Source organism: Protopterus annectens, chromosome 10.part0 (genome assembly GCF_019279795.1).
Source record: "Protopterus annectens isolate FY-2018-M chromosome 10.part0, PAN1.0, whole genome shotgun sequence".
Classification (NCBI taxonomy): domain Eukaryota; kingdom Metazoa; phylum Chordata; order Ceratodontiformes; family Protopteridae; genus Protopterus; species Protopterus annectens.
In genome coordinates, this window is record NC_056744.1 from 1,244,771,929 (window position 1) to 1,244,789,103 (window position 17,175).

Below are 17,175 nucleotides of genomic sequence, written 5' to 3' on the forward strand. Positions count from 1 at the left end.
CTATGGAATGCATCATCATGGACTTAAAAAACGAGGATAAAGGGAATCTCCAAACTCTGAATCCCACACAGTTTGGTTTTGTGAAGGGCAGATCATGCCTGCTCAATGTGGTCCACTTCTTTGAGTCAGTCAGCAGAGCTGTGGATGAAGGTAAGTTGGTTCATACAGCCTACCTTGATCTGGCCAATGCCTTTGATACCATTCCCCACTCAGGAATCATAGACAAACTCACTAAGTTAGGCATCAACCCCTATATCACTAGGGGAGTGACCAGAGAGAATGGGGTGATAGTTCCCAGTGTCTGTAGTCACTCCTTCTTTGTGGAGGGGGAAGATTGTAGCAGTGCACCATTTGGTAGGAACAAAGCCTGAGGTGAGGCTGTGATTGAACAGGGCACACAGGTGTGGTGCCAGGTCACTCTGTAGTTCATGTAGAACACAGCCAGGGATATTGTCAGGTCCCATAGAAGATGTATTCCTGGCCTTGGACAGTGCTATTTTAACCTGTGCAGCAGTGGTACTGGGTATCTGGCAATCTACTGGTATTGTGATTGGTCCTTTGGTGGGGGACAGAGGGGTAAGGTTGGCAATGAATCTGTCGGATAGTATATTGGCAATATCTGTTGGCTTGGTATAGGAGGTACCATTGTGCAGTAGCTCAGAGCACATCTGGGTATTGGTGTGGAGATTATATACTTAATTATAGAAGGCCTTGTGTTTGTCTTTACTATCTGCTGCAATTCTGTTTTCATAGCTAGCTTTAGAGGATTTGATGAGTGATCTCAACCTTTTGTTGAGGCCGGTAAGGGAGTTGTTCCAGTCTTGGGACTTCACCTTATTCCGCATCAGTTTATTTGTTCTGTTGTTGAGTTTGTGTATGGCAAGGGACCACCAGAATGGCTTCCTGTTTTGGAGGACAGCGTCTTGGTTCTATTGGGTATGGCGAGATCCATGCATATGTGTATGTGTTCATACAGTGCATTGGTGTATGATTTGGTGGTCATGCAACTATTCTCCATTTGCCTGGGTGCTGTGAACGTAGACAATTCTGTTTTAAGGAGCCCAAGGTTAGCTTTGTAGAAGTTTGTGATGGTCGTTACCTTTACGGGGGTAGGGTGGGGGGGTGAGAGGGATGTGGATTCCCAAGGTGATTAGTTTGTGGTTGGATCTAACCAGGGAGGATTTGAACATTGGTGTAAAGCAATAGTTGCCCATGTTAGTAATGACTAGGTCATGGATGTTACCACCTGTAGTTGGGGTATGAATGAGCTGGTCCAGGGCATTGTAATTAATGAATTCCAGGAAACACTGGGCAAGTGTATTGGTACATGAGTTTTCCCGGTTAATGGAGGGGTAGTTGTAGTCACCCAATATGAGATTGTTAGGTTGGACCCTAATATTCTCCTGGGTGCTTAGGAATGGGGAGTGTGAGTCTTGGGACATTGTCGGGGACCTATAGCAGGCTATGACCTGAATTGCTGTATTACACAATGTTAGCTGCACCTGCAGTATCTCTGATGTATTATGTTGGGCTACCAGTGTGGAAGTGTGCACATCCTTTATGAGTATGGAAACACCACTGCCTTAGGAGCTTCATTCCAAGATCTTGGGCTGAAAGGTGTGGAATGAGGTATAGCCTGGTAGTGCAGGGGTGCTTTCTGCTGCTTTGAACCAGGTCTGTGTTTCAGCACTAATGTCAGTGTCTGCCATTTTAAGGAGTGCTTTGAGTGAGTGCATTTTGAAAGTTACACTTCTAGCATTGAGCAGTATGACCCTCAGATTGCAGTTGTTTGTAGCTGTTATAGTGTTAATTGGGTCTTTGGTACACAGCCTAAACAAGGCACTATTTGGGTGGCAAGAGCCTTGGCCAGTATCCAGAAGACCAGGGGTGACAGATGCAGGCCATCTTTGGCAAAGCTTCAAGGTCTGTCAATCATGTCATCCCAGGCAGACAGACACTGGGCCCCTTGGAATGACACCAGAAACAAAGCCAATTGTTGAAATCAATCATTTTCTGCTTGTACTGTGGTATCATTCTGGGTGATGGTAGGATGCTGCTCAGGGCTAGGGTCATACTCGGCTAGACTACATAATCCGAGAGCACCAACGTGTCTCTCTTCATATAGTCTAGGGAGGGACATCTCAGGTCATTCACACCCACATGTATAATGACAGAGTCATATTTGCACCTGTTGTTGAGGGACGTGATTGCGTGCGTTATGTGGCAGATCCTGGCACCTGACAGGCAACTGAATGTTGCTTTCTCCTTATTCAACCTAGTGAGTGGGACATCAGTGCGCCTCACTATTGAGTCACCTATGACTAGTGTGTTGTGCATGCTGTTTTGCCTTAAGGCAATTGGTTGAGTGGCACACTGTCTAGGAGAGTTATGTGCATTGTGGTTGGTGTTGTGTTGTGTTGTGGTGGTTGACTGCATTTCTCCCTTGGAGGCCTCTGCTGTTTGGGTAGATTTGTAATGAGAAACTCCATGAAGGTGGGTGTGTGGTGTGTGTTGTTATGTGCAGAAAGTGCTGGTGTGTGTTTTGTAGGGCTATGTGTTCCATGTGGTGTGGTGCATGTGTTGACCTTCCCCTCTTGACCAGCTATTCTGGTCTTGGCTGGACAGTGTATGGCTTCCAATTTACATATATAAGTGTATCTCTCACAAGTCTGAGTGTTAGGAGGTAAGAGGAGAGGGTTGTCAGTGTCATCAAATCCAGCTCCAGACAAGTGACAAGTGGAGTACCTCAGGGTTCAATCCTGGGACCACTCTTGTTTGGCATCTACTTCTCTGAAATACAGGCCAACACTAAGGGACTCTGGCTAACAAAGTTCACAGATGACTGCAAACTGGGAGCCATTACTGAATCCCCAAATGATGTGGATATTCTACAAAAAGGCCTTACAGAAACAGATGCTTGGTGTCAGAGACATGGGGTCAAACTCAGTGCCAAGAAATGCATAGTTATCCACTTTGGGAAACAAACATGCACCTGTGAATTACCACACAGGTGGCAGTACACTAAACACCGAAAGTGTGATAAGAGACTTAGGGACCCAGGTGGACAGTGGTCTCAACTTTGATAACCACATCGCCACAACAGTTAGGAAATCCTTCTATGTGGCACACCTCATCACTAAGGGCGTTTCATCCAGAAAAAAGGAGGTCATTGTCGTACTGTACTCATTCCTCATTAGACCCATTATAGAATACAATACCCTGTTTGGTATGTACCTCTCAAGACATCTGCAACAACTGAAAAGGCTGCAGAAATACCTCACTAAATGAATCACAGGCCTAAAGCAGATGTTCTATGCTGACCATCTAAAAAAACTCCACCTATACTCTGTTACATATCGTCTACTCAGAGGTGATCTCTGCTTAACATACAAGGCCATGTCAAACCCAGAGCTGTTGGACATGCTACACTTAAAGAAGTCCCAATCCCTCAGAGACACATTCTCCAGGGATCTAAACCTTGTCATCACAATGAACAAAACATGCTGGAGGGATAGGTTCCTGACCCAGAGACTCCCCAAACTCTGGAAAAGACTGCCCATACATGTCAAGCAGAGCACCTCTTTGGCCCTTCATAAGGAACCTTGATGATTGGATGGAAGATAGGGAATTCACCCTGGGGATCACGTCAGTCACCTTGCTAGACAGGAGTCCAGGGAAGTAAATACTGTGGGGAAGAAATAGCCAGGGAATTGTTATGGCTATGCTTGTATAGGCCCTAGGGCCGATAGCCTAGTACCAACGTATGAACATGAGGCAGTTGCTACATTGTCTCAGGATGCCCAAGTTCACCAGATTAATAGGAGAGAGCACAGGGAAATGGAAATGACCTTTACACATGCCTGGAGGCATGGCCATTAATAATAAGTACTTGAGCTATTTCCTTGTAGAACGTTTAGTCCTGGTAGCACTTTTTTGTTCTACAATAATTGCTACAAGAAGTCTGGTAAAGTGCTAGAGTAATAAACTAGTAAAAGCACAGGAGAGGAGAGAACTAGCAGATGTAAGGGAACAATTGAAGAGCAGACCTTTTTGCACTGCTCAGAGGCTTACAAACAGGCCCAGTTACAGCAAAGCTGTATGCAGACTAGACTAGTTAAAGGAAAAGCAGGAAACAAGCATAGACCTTTTATTTTATTCTATTATTTAGGCAAACTATATGTGGTCTGTGTCCCTTAACAATGCCCATGTATGTGATATTGTTGCCTAATTGACTACAGTGAAGGTACTGACACACATGTCAGCATCATGCATCATACCTGTCTAAAACATCATGCTGATCCAACATCTGCTACATCATCACTTGTCCAGGCCTGTAGGAGCAATACATGACTCCACATCCTATGTGTGGTGGGTCATCTCACCATCCATGTAGGCATTCAGAACATTACACGTTATAGGAGGTACTGTGTTATGTCCCATGCTTATAATTTATATAGGGCATGTAATGTGTATGTAGTAGTACAGTACATAATGGTGGAAATGTAGGTTTACTAATCTGTGTATTGTCAACTGTGTTGATGATACTGTGTGCACATCCCGTGTGTCAGTCCGTACTGTGTGTATGCCAGGGATATACCATTTTATCTCACTATTCCACCTGGTGGACTCAGGGATACATAGCACAAACCTGTCATACACAGTATCATGCAAGCCCTCATCAACTGCACCAGGGCTGAGTATATGTGAAAGAAATGGCTGGGCCAACAGGTGTTGACAGTTGAATCTGCTGTAGTTAATGTAATGGCTACACTTGTGAGGGACCTGCTGACAGTACTGCAGTAACCTGTTCTGTATGTATGAGCCTGGGGTAGTACACAACACTCAGCTGAGATGTCTGAAGGCTACCTGCCTGTGACAAGTGGTATGTATGCAAGGTGACACTGTTTGACAACAGTGTCCGTCACATACTGTGGCATGCATACACACCTGGTACATGTACATATGAAGCTATACCTTGCCAATGACATGGTCAGTGTATTCCCAGTCTGACATACTCCCTCTTGGGAATGTTTGCAGGGCTGCAGCCTGCAGACACGCAGACATCTGGGACACAAACAGAATACATCATATCAGACTACATTCAGTCAGTGGTACTAACAGCAATAATGCATCCTGGCTAATAAGGTACATACACCTGTATGTGTACCCATAAGAAATGCAAGCAGACAGCACCTTACATAGGATTACATACCTACACTGTACTATATTCACCCTGTGCATCAGACCCATATTAGCATTTCCCTGCATCGATGGTGTGGATGACAGGAATGTGACACCATCATGTGCACATGGTGTTGTGTGGGTTTGCCAGAGGTCTAGGCTGGACCATACAGTTGATATCATGTGTGTGTATTTGGAGGGGTATCCAACAGATGGGCTGTGGGGAGGTGCTGTGTGTGTCTGGAGATGACCTGCCTGTGATACAGATATGTGTGTGTATGCATGCACACAGTCACGCCATGTTGCAGCCCTACACAGGGGTATGTTGGACAGCTGTGGATCGTACAAGGCAGGGTGTCCAGATCACCGTCTCCAGACACAGACATGGGAACTGGTCCTGCCAGGGGTATCACTGGCACCACCACGCCCAAGGCTAGATGCAGTACTCCTTTCTGATGGTGATGGCTGTCCACTGGATCTGTGTCCCTGACAGGACTAGATAAGACCATGTGGCCATGGCCTGCTCCGGTGTGATGTGGATGGCAACCCTCCTTCAGCAGTGCTGGTTTCACTGCCACTAAGGGAGTAGGAAGGTGCATGGCCCCATACATTCTCTGCTGTTGTTGGTGACGACCTACATCCATATGTCTGATGCCCATCTCCCAACACATTCTCTAATACAGACATGTCACGGTCAGGGATTGCCAAGGTCTCACCCCACTGTCTATTAATGACCTCAGAATTTTGATGTGTGGATCCAACAAGGTCATGTATTTCACCACGTACATCAGGGAGAGTTGCATCCACCACCCTGAATATTTGTGTGTTGTGGCATTCACTATCTGCCTGTGCATCCATGACAGCCTGGAACATCTGGTGACTCCTTCTGTGGCACTTGCAACAGTAGCCTGATGCGCTGCAATTCCTCCTGCAAGCACCCCTGTCAATCTGCCTGCGTGTAACATTGCCTGTACTCTGGCTATGGCCAGTGTCTACACTCACACCTGCCATAATCACCACACTAGCCTGTTCGATGCCATCACCTGCCAACTGTTCATCATCTGTGGCCACTGGTGATGGGGTATGTGTGGGCATTGTCACTGTGTGCAGCAATGGTGTGCACAAGAGTGGGATGCCAACTAAGTTAACAGATTCAGCCCCTGACAACCCAACTGTATCTGACTATTCCTATCATCATTGTCAGAGTCTGCAGAGATAATGACATCATTTCCCAAAAGGGGGGAACCCAAACCCCATTGCCACATATGAGGGGAAGACAACATATGTACATTAATACCTGCACTTTGATGTTGGCTGGTATACACACACACACACACACACACACACACACACACACACACACACACACACACACACACACACACACACAGACTTACAGGTGAGGTGGCACAAATCTGTTACATAGACCACATATCATGGTGACATGCATGACGCACGTCCCTCAATATCATGCATTATAGCCAGTTTTACTACATGTAACTGACAATCTAGAGCTCTGAGATACGTTATTAGTGTTAGTATGTGATGGCCGTTCCCCAGCACAGACTACACCCATGTACATATCATTGCTGTTGACTTGTACAGCACAGTGGCAAGTACTACAGAACATACCTCAAAACTGTGCTTCATTTCTCATAACCTTTGTGTTTCTCTGTTACATAAGTGGGATGATCTGAGGAGTGACATCACTGATTAATGACATACATGTGAGGGTTAGATTTCCAAACAAGCAGTGAATGTATGGTTACACAATACCTGTCACACCACCAGCCTTGTAAGCTTACAGTGGCTATGATAAGTGTACACAACCCTGTTAATATGCCATGTTCTTGTAATATACAAGATGAGACTGCAGTAATGCATTCAAATATGTCACCCACCTTCCATGTGATATATGACGTGTGCAATCCAATCGATAAACAAACACGTGTTACGTGTAAAATATAATGCCTGCAATATGTACAATATGGTGATTGCAAAAGTGTGCACTCTCTTAAAATGATAAGTCGTTGAAGCACCTTGTAAGTGGCTTACAGCATTCACTCTTCTTGTGAAGGTGTCTATCAGCCCGGCGCATCCTGAATTGGCATTATTTGGCCACTCTTCCATGCAAAGGTCACCCAACTCTGTCAGATTTTAACGGCAGCTCATGTGCACAGCCCTCATCAGGTCACACTGGGGTTTTCTATCTGGTGTAGGTCTAGGCGCTGGCTGGGCCAATCCATTACCATGTTTGTGTCCAGGTGAAGCCATTCTTAGGTAGCTTTGGATATATGCTTCAATTCTTTATCATGTTGAAGGCTGACACACCTCCTCATCCTCAGCATTCTTGCAGATGGCTGATGGATTTTGGGCAGAAGTGGGTGTTATTAGGAAATGTTCAGAATTCCCACCACCATGACTACAGGCCCTGTTCTGTCTGTGGAACAGCAGCCTCACAGCCACACTACCACCAGTGTGATTCACCATGTGGATGTTGGTTTTCAAGTTATGGGAGGTGTTGCTTGTGTACCACACATACCTGGTGGTATTGTGGCTGCAAGGTCAATCCCTAGTCTCATTACACCATAACACATTTTCACACCTGCCTTTGGGAGACGTGATGTGCTGCATTGCAATTTGTATCTACCCATGGATGTTTTTGGTGTGTGGAAATGCTTCCATCTTCTGACCCTACCCAATAGGCCAGACATGCAGAATACGGGAAAGTGTTCTCAGAGGTAGTACAGAACACCAGTACTAGCAAGAGGTTCCTGCAACTCCTTCAGTGTTGCTGTATGTCCCCTGGCAAACTCCCTGACCAGGTCTTGACATGTGTTATCATCATTTTTGGAGGGACATCAGGTTCTTTTCAACAGCACTGTTGTCCCATATTCAATCCACCTTTTGACAACTGTCTCCACTGTATTCCATGGTGTATGCAATGCTGTGGTAATGTTTTTGTACCTACTCTTGACTTATAGCTTTCAAATATGAGATCCCTTTGCTGCTTTGTACTCTGTCTGCAAGCCATGGCTGTTGCTGTTGCAGGCAACTGAGCAAATATCATGATTATCCCACATGAACAGCAGACTGTTATTTGGTGTTAGTCAGAGTGCCTTTACTTGATGGCTGGTGTGTACCCAAGCAGACTGTATGCTGTCAGTAAATCACAAGTTGCTGCAGTAACATATTATTTGAAGGGTGTGCACACATATACATCCAGCGTATTGTGAGGTTTGTATACTCCATATTTGGTGGCCAACAGATTGATTGTTTGTACAGGAAATTGTTCATATCATAGGTCACATTACAGTTTGGAACAGATGAGGACTGACATATTGTGGTCTCAATTTGCATAAGCATCACAAACACCTGGCATCTTAACAGGGGTGTGTACACTGGTTATATCCACTATATGACAGTAATGTTTCACACATGCCATTACCTTAGGCTGTTTGTCCACCCATTTTGTTGTTCTCTGTCCAGAAGTCTTGCACTGACAGGCTGTGAGTTATGCTACAGGGATGATACATTCTCATCAGATATGCCCCTGTGATGCAAAGCAGTTGACGCCAACACAAGTGAACATGCACATAAAGCAATATGGCTATGAGTGACAGTTGTGTGCATGGTACATTGCATGGCCTTCACATGCCTGGGGTATTGGCAAACCACAACTGTACAATTGCATACTCACCAGCTGCAGGCTGCCATCCCACATGCAGATCGAAGGGACCTAGGTAGTTGTGTGAGGGGAGTATGGTCAGCAGACCCATATGTGGCATTGATACAGGATAGATACAGCATGTCTGCACATTTACAGTACAACCCCCAATACTACACAATTTGCTGTCCTTCACCATAGATGTGCATGTCTGTACATTAGAAAACCCCATCCACAACTTCAATCTGACCTAACACATGCACGTAGATACTCTACAATAACAAGTAGGTTTGGTACACTAGTCTAGTAATCTACACTGGGGCCTTACCTGCACACTCCTTGTCCATTGTCTGTTTGCCAACCAGCTCCATTATGTGGGGGGTCTGTACTCTGATGTTGTACTGGGGTGGGTGCCCCAAGGTACCCATGGAACTCCCCGATGGGTGTCAGTGGGGATTGAAGGCCAGGCCCACACCTGTGGCTGTACAGTCCTTGGACACTGCAGCAAATCTTTGCCTGGCATGGCGTATGAGGTCACTTTCAGGATGCCAGACCTGCTCATATGTACATGCGTGCAGGCTGACATCATTTACCCTGTGGATAAGGTCATCCCACAGGCCAGTCCTCTCCTGCAGATGTTGCTGGCTCCAGCCAAACATTATGGCATGGTTGTGTAGTATGGCTTCTATGATTATATTTGTCTCAGCCGCTGAGAAAGTTGACCTTTGCTGACGCAACATTGCACCTGGGAGACATAACAAGGGAGACACATCACAGGACCTCATACATTTGGCAACTGTATGTACAGAACCTGCACATCTACATTGAATACCAGTAGCCACCACTAACAACCACACCATACCCATGTACCATATCAGTGCTGTATCTACTTGCATTGCACTGCGGGCCCTGAGGTGTCATATTCCCCCAATGAGGACTACTTAATTTCCTACTCCTGTACTCCTCATTCATGTCTGTGTCAAGGAATGACATTGACCATCTTCCATGCGGATGTGGTGTGGATGGTGCCAAGGCTTGGTGTGACTACGGTGTATAATGGAGCTGGGACCACATGCCTGAGTTCATGTAGGATGCAGACAGAGATGTTATCAGGTGCCATGGATACTTATGTTTGTTGCCTTTCAGTAGGCCATATGTACCTACTCACTTGTGATGAGGGGAGGGGTGTGGGTGCTGTGCATATCCAGCTATAGTGCTGCTGAGCCAGGGGGTGATGTTTGCCCTAAACCTATCTGCAGCAGGTTGGCTATAGCTATGTTGTGTGTGTATGTGGTCTGATTGGCCACCATTGTAGGGTGGGTTGGTTTGTGGCCTCAGAGATTACAGACATATGTGAAGATGGCCTTGTGATTGGCCTTGGTGGATGTATCCAATTTGTACTCATAGTTAGCCTTACAGTACTCCACCTGTGACCTTATATGCTTGATCAGACAAAGGCTGACTTGATGCCAGGTTGGTGTGTGCTCCTGATTTGGCCTGTACGGCCAATCTAGGGACCAAGTCTGTGGTTTGTGTATTGCTGCTGTCTACCACAAGCATTCAGCCTACGTTGAGGGGGTTGATGTTGTCCTGTTGGGTATTGCTGAGGCCATAAAGCTATGTAGGTGCCCATATAGTATTGTATTGTGCGCCTAGACACAGCTGCTAGTTCCAACATATGAGATGCCCTTCATGTGGGTCTTGCTTATTTACCTGGTCTGTGTGGGGGACATTACGGAGGTGTGGGGGCTACAGCTTCACAGACAGTAGGTGGAAATACCTCACAGGACAGGACATGTGGAGACAGCCCAGCAACACGGGGGACAGAGCTCCAGAGTTTGGTACAGCTTGTATGTCATTAGTGTTGTTATACACATGGGGGTTGCTACATTGACAGGGTTTGTCTGGACATGCATTTACTGGGTGATTTGACATCTGAGAGTGATATGCCTCCGACATAGCTCTCAACTGGCATGTTGTCCACAGACTGGCCAGATGTTTGCCCATTATGCTTGGTCTGTTCCTTGACTAACATCTGTTTTTGTGGGTTTGGTAGGATAATGTGAGGATTGTAGTCAGTAAGTGTTGTCATCTTGTCATCCATTGGTGTTCTACACATAATTTTCTTCAGGGATGTGATGTTACAACAACACATGTAACAGCAGCTACTGTTTCAGTTTGTAATGCCATTATGTGTAATATGTCCCTCTTTTCAGCCCCCTGTCCCATAAGTATGCCATGCATTGTCCAGATGTACTGCACTATGAGGTGCAGAGGTATGGTATATCATTAATTACCAACTGCACTCCAGTTAGCATGACAATGACATGGCAGACTCCTGGCCATGCTATGCACAGTGGTGGCCAGTGTTGTGGGTCCACACCCTGGTAAGTCTGTGGAAATCTGCACATATGACAGTATGTCTGCCTGGCCATTGTGAACAGGCTGTCATGATTGTGTAGCAGTGTTGTGTCTATATGCTTTTTAGGCTGTGTAGGGAGAGTAGCAGCTGTGAGTGCCATACATCTTTTACCTATCTGACTCTGCATGCTGCTACAACTGCTGGTAGTCTATCAGGTCCATATGCTTGCAGGGGCTGACTGTGAAATATCATGTAACACCTCAGAATTCTTAGTACACTGTGAATTGGGGGAGTATATGTAGGGGTAATGTGTGAGTGGCAAACGGTATGTGATTGCTCTTACAGTATTATACAGTCATGCTCAGTTTGCTTACTGATATGTTGTGTGACTGTGGTGCACTTGTTTGGGGGTATGCACTTTCACACCAGTGTCTGTGTTCCACTAGTATTACATCCCTGTACTGCCTGTTATATTTGCTAATGCATGTGTACAGCCCCAGAGCTGGACCTGGGTAGTGTTATGTCAGTTTGATTGTAGTCTGGACATTGCTCGGTAGCTCAGTGTAGTTTACCTAATGTTGTATGTCCACATATTCATATGATATCCAGTTGTGTGGCCAATATTTTTGGTCTGGTCCCCAGTACTGTTATGTTTGCATGACACATCAATGGGATGATGTGGGCACTAAGGTCAGTAACTAATGAGAAGCAATTGGGTCCTGGAATTGTGATATTTCAGTTGATGTATGTTAAGACATACACTGTTACTACATGAATGTTCTCAGTTTATTTACTGATGTATTTTGGACATGTCCCTATTTTCAGGCCTTTGTCCCCCCCCCCCCCACTTTGTCAGACTTGGTCCACATTCTCTGCAGTAAGGGGTTTGAGCATACCTCTTCACTGTCTGATTTTCCACAGAATGTCCAGATGTTTGGCCCATACATTTGTTCAGTTCCACAATTTATTTCTATTTGTCCGGTAAATCACGGTGACGATTCAAGGATTTATGTCAGTAAATAAATGACATGACATTTCAGTTCTCATCATCATATCCTTCAGTGATTGTCTGCTGAAACACACTGTTGCTGTAATGCATGTCTTCATTTGTAACAGCGATTTTTGAAGTATGTCTGTATATCTGGCACATCCCCCCCTTTTACAGGCTTTGTACAGGTTCCTTGCACTACCAGGTTGAGAGGGATGATTCTGAGATATAACTGCACTGTATGTTATATACATACATACACACGCATATATATATATATATATATATATATATGTATATATATATATATATATATATATATATATATATATATATATATATATATATATATAAAATTTTCTTTCCTTTATATTTAATATATGTATATCTATATTATGACTGGACGTTTACATATATATGTTTCATCAGACACACACATACACACACACACATATATATATATATATATATATATATATATATATAGATAGATAGATATATGTGTGTGTGTGTGTGTGTCTGTATATGTCTATATACAACACACAAAGAGTTCCACAAAGCTTTCTCCCTAATGTTGTATGCCATTATTGCATGATATGTTTGAAAAAGCAGCATAATTTTCTACAGCTCAGCTGGTGTAGTGGTATATTTTTCTGATTATAATGTTCAGGGTCATAGGTTCAACACTTGAGACTGCTGTTTTTTTTTTTCATTCATAGGTTCATAGGTTTATAGGTTGCTACTAGGCTATTGGCACCAGGGCCTATACAAGCCTAGCCATAACAATTCCCTGGATATTTCTTCCCACAATATTTACTTCCCTGGACCCCTGTCTAGCAGGGCGACTGACGTGATCCCCGGGGTGAATTTCCTATCTCCCATCCAGTCGTCAAGGTTCCTTCTGAAGAGGGCCAAGGAGGCACTTTGCTTGACATGTATAGGCAGTCTATTCCAGAGTCTGGGGAGTCTCTGGGTCAGGAACCTATCCCTTCAGCATGTTTTGTTCATTGTGATGACAAGGTTTAGATCCCTGGAGTGTGTGGCTCTGAGGGATTGGGATTTCTTTAAGTGGAGCATGTCCAACAGCTCGGAGTTTGACATGGCCTTGTATGTTAAGCAGAGATTGCCTCTGAGTAGATGATATGCCACAGATTATAGCTGGAGTTCTTTTAGACAGTCAGCATAGGACATCTGCTTTAGGCCTGTGATTCTTTTAGTGTGGTATTTCTGCGGCCTTTCCAGCTGTTGCAGATGTCTTGTGAGGTACATACCAAATGGAGCATTGTACTCTATAATGGTTCTAATGAGGGATGAGTACAGTGGGACAATGACCTCCTTTTTTCTGGATGAAAAGCCCTTAGTGATGAGGTGTGCCACATAGAAGGATTTCCTGACTGTTGTGGCAATGTGGCTATCGAAGGTGAGACCACTGTCCTCTTGTGTCCCTAAGTCTCTCATCACACTTTCAGTGTTTAGTGTACTGACACCTATGTGGTAATTCATGGGTACATGTTTTTTTCCCAAAGGGGATAACTATACATTTCTTGGCATTAAGCTTGAGCCCATGGCTCTGGCACCAAGCATTTGTGTCTGTAAGGCCCTTTTATAGAATATCCACATCATTTTGGATTCAATAATGGCTCCCAGTTTGCAGTCATCTGTGAACTTTGTTAGCCAAAGTCCCTTAGTGTTGGTCTGTACTTTAGAGAAATAGATGACAAACAAGAGCGGTCCCAGGACTGAACCCTGAGGTACTCCACTTGTCTGAAGCTGGATTTGGAGTTGGCCACTTTTACAGTCTGGGTTCTGTCAGTAAGCCAGTTGGCAACCCATCGAGTGATGTAGGGATTTATGCCCAGATTAGTAAGTTTATCTATGATTCCAGAGTGGGGGATGGTGTCGAAGGCTTTGGCGATGTCCAGATAGGCTGTGTGGACCGCTTTACCCTCGTCCACAGTTCTGGAGACTGATCACGAACCCAAACTGGGTGGGGTCCAGTGTTTGAAGGTTGCCAATGTCTTTGTTTATAAGTTCCATGATAATGTGTTCCATGCCCTTGCAGATCAGGCTCGTCAGACTGATGGGACAGTAGTTCCCGGGATCCAAGATGGATCCGCACAGTCTGGAGTGGGATAAATGTAGCTGTGCACCACTCAGTGGGCATGAAGCCTGAGGTGAGGCTATGATTAAACATGACACTTAGCTGAGGTGCCAGTTCATTTTGTAGTTCATGTAGTACACAGCCCGGGATGTCATCTGGTCCCATGGATGCTGTATTCTTAGCTTTGGAGAGTGTGATTTCTACCTGTATGGCCATAATTACCAGAATTTGGCAATCTTTTGGTATTGAGATGGGCCCTTTAGGGGGTGAGGGGGTGAAGTTGGCACTAAATCGATCTGCCAGCATATTGGCAATATCCTTGGGATCAGTATATTTAATGCCATTCTGTTGTAGCTCAGAGCAGATCTAAGCATTGCCATTTAGATTCTTGACATAACTATAGAATGCCTTGTGGTTGTCTTTGGAATCTTTGACAATTTTATTTTCGTAACTAGCTTTGGAGGATTTTATGAGGGATCTCAGCTTCTTACTGAGGCTGGTAAGGGAGTGTTTTGCATCCTGGGATTTTCCTCTTTTCTGCAACAGTTTCTTTCTTCTGTTGTATAGTTTGTTTATGGCAGGGGACTACCAGTTTGGCTTCCTTTGTTTGGAGGAGAGCATCTTGGTTCTATTTAGGATGGCATGATTCATGCATGAGTGGATGTGCTCGTACAGTGCCTTAGTGTAGGATTCAGCAGTCAAACTTTCAGCTCCCGTCTGCATGGGTGTCATGAAGTTTGTCACTTCTGACTTCAGTAGCATGACGTTGGCTTTGGAGAAGTTTTTTATGGAGGTTTCCTTACTGGGGGTTGGCGGTGGGATGTGGATGTCAAGGGTGACTTTCTTATGGTCAGACCTGACCAATGAGGGGGTGACCACTGGTGTGGAACATCTATCTCCCATGTTGGTAATGACCAGGTCTAGGATGTTGGAGCCCCTGGTGGGACAATGGATTAGTTGATCCAGGAAGTTGGGATTTATGAATTCCAAGAACTGTTGGGAAAAGGTGTTGGTGCTCGAGTAGTTTTCCCAGTTAATGGCAGGGTAGTTGAAATCACCCAGTATTAGGGTGTTTGGTTATATCTTAATATTTTCCAGTATGTTTAGAAAGGTGTAGTGAGAATATTGGGGCATGGTGGAGGATCTGTAGCAAGCTACAATTTGGATTGCAGTCTTACCTAGTGTTAGTTGCACCTGAGGAATTTCAGATGCATTGTGTTGGGCAACTAGCCTGGAGGTGTGAATATTCTTGGTGAATATGGACACTCTTCCACATTTAGTGTTTTGGATTTGGTTTGGTGGCCGAAAAATGTGTTAAGAGTTGTAGCCTGGTATTGCAGGGGTGCTCTCTGGAGCCTTGAACCAGGTCTCAGGTACTGCACAGATATCAATGTTCTCCATTTTTAGGCATGCCTAGAGAGAGTGCATTTTGAGGTTTAGACTTCTAGCATTGAGTAGCATTACCTTCAGATTTTGCATGGTTGTATCTGTTATGGTGGTGGTTTCGTCCTTTGAACCTTGCCTAAAAAAGGCACTATAGGGCTGGCAAGAACTTCAGCCAGTAACCTGAATCCCAGGAGTGACAGGTACAGACCATCTCTGGTAAAGCATTGTGGTTTGTTGATCATGTCGTCCCAGGCTGACAGATACTGGATTCCCTTTGAATGACACCAGAAGCTTAGCCAATTGTTGACATCAGTCATTTTGTCCTTATACTGTGGTATCATTCTGGGTGAAGGCAGGATGCTACTCAGGACTAGGGTCATACCTGCCTGGACCACATGATCTGAGAGCTCTTCCATGTCTCTTTTCATGTAGTCCAGGGAGGTACATCTTAAGTCATTCACTCCAACACGGACAATGACAGAGTAATATTTGTACTTGTTGTGGAGTGACTTGAGTGCATGCATTATGTGGTGGATCCTGGCACCCGACAGGCAGCTGACTGTAATTTTCTCCTTGTTCAGCCTGGTGAGTGGGACAACAGTGTGCCTGACTATAGAGTCACCTATGACTAAAGTGTTGGGTACGTTGTCTTGCCTTAGGGGCTGTTGTTGGGTGGCACACTGGTGTTGTGAGCTATGTGTCACTTTGGTTGTGACTAGTGTCTGTTTGTGTTTCAGCTTTGGAGGTCCTTGTTGCTTGGGCAGGTTAAAATTAAGGGCCTCCACATATGTGGGTTTGGTATTGCTATGTGTGAGTGTTGATGGTGTGGGTTTTGAAGGGCTATGTATTGCTTGAGGTGTAGTGCAGTTGTTAACCTTCCCCTCTTGACTGTCTAGCACAATTTTGGCTGGAGAGAGCTTTGCTTCCAATTTGGCTATGTAAGTGCATCTCTCGCAGGTTGTAGTGTTGGGTGGTAGGAGTAGAGGGTTGTCTGTGTATATGAGGCAGTTGCTGCATTGCCCCAGTATGCCCAGATTCATCAGGTGGACAGGAAAAATCACCAGAAGCTGACCCTTGGACATGCCTGTTTAGGTGCTTTTTTAAAGCACAAGAGCTGTTTTCCCTTACCTTTGCAAAGTACTTTGCAGTTATAGGTTGTTTAGTGCCTACGATTAATTTCTCCTTATTAACAAGGAGAGTTGAGTGCTTGTATCAGTTCAAGGCTTCCTAGTGCTTTCCAGCAGGTTCTAGAGCAAGTCACAGGGGTTCAGATTTTAGTGCTACTACTGAGAAACCAGCTAGTTCTAAGGGAAAATTTGAAGAGCAGACTTTTTCATACCTGGAATAGTTTAACTGTAGCCCTGCGGCACTGCACGATGTGAAAATGGGATATAAATCAACCCAAAATGGCTAAAATTACAATTTCAGAGCTGGAAACCACTCCTCTCCCACTGGTAAGCAGTAGGACTTCCCACTACCACGCCAAGGTC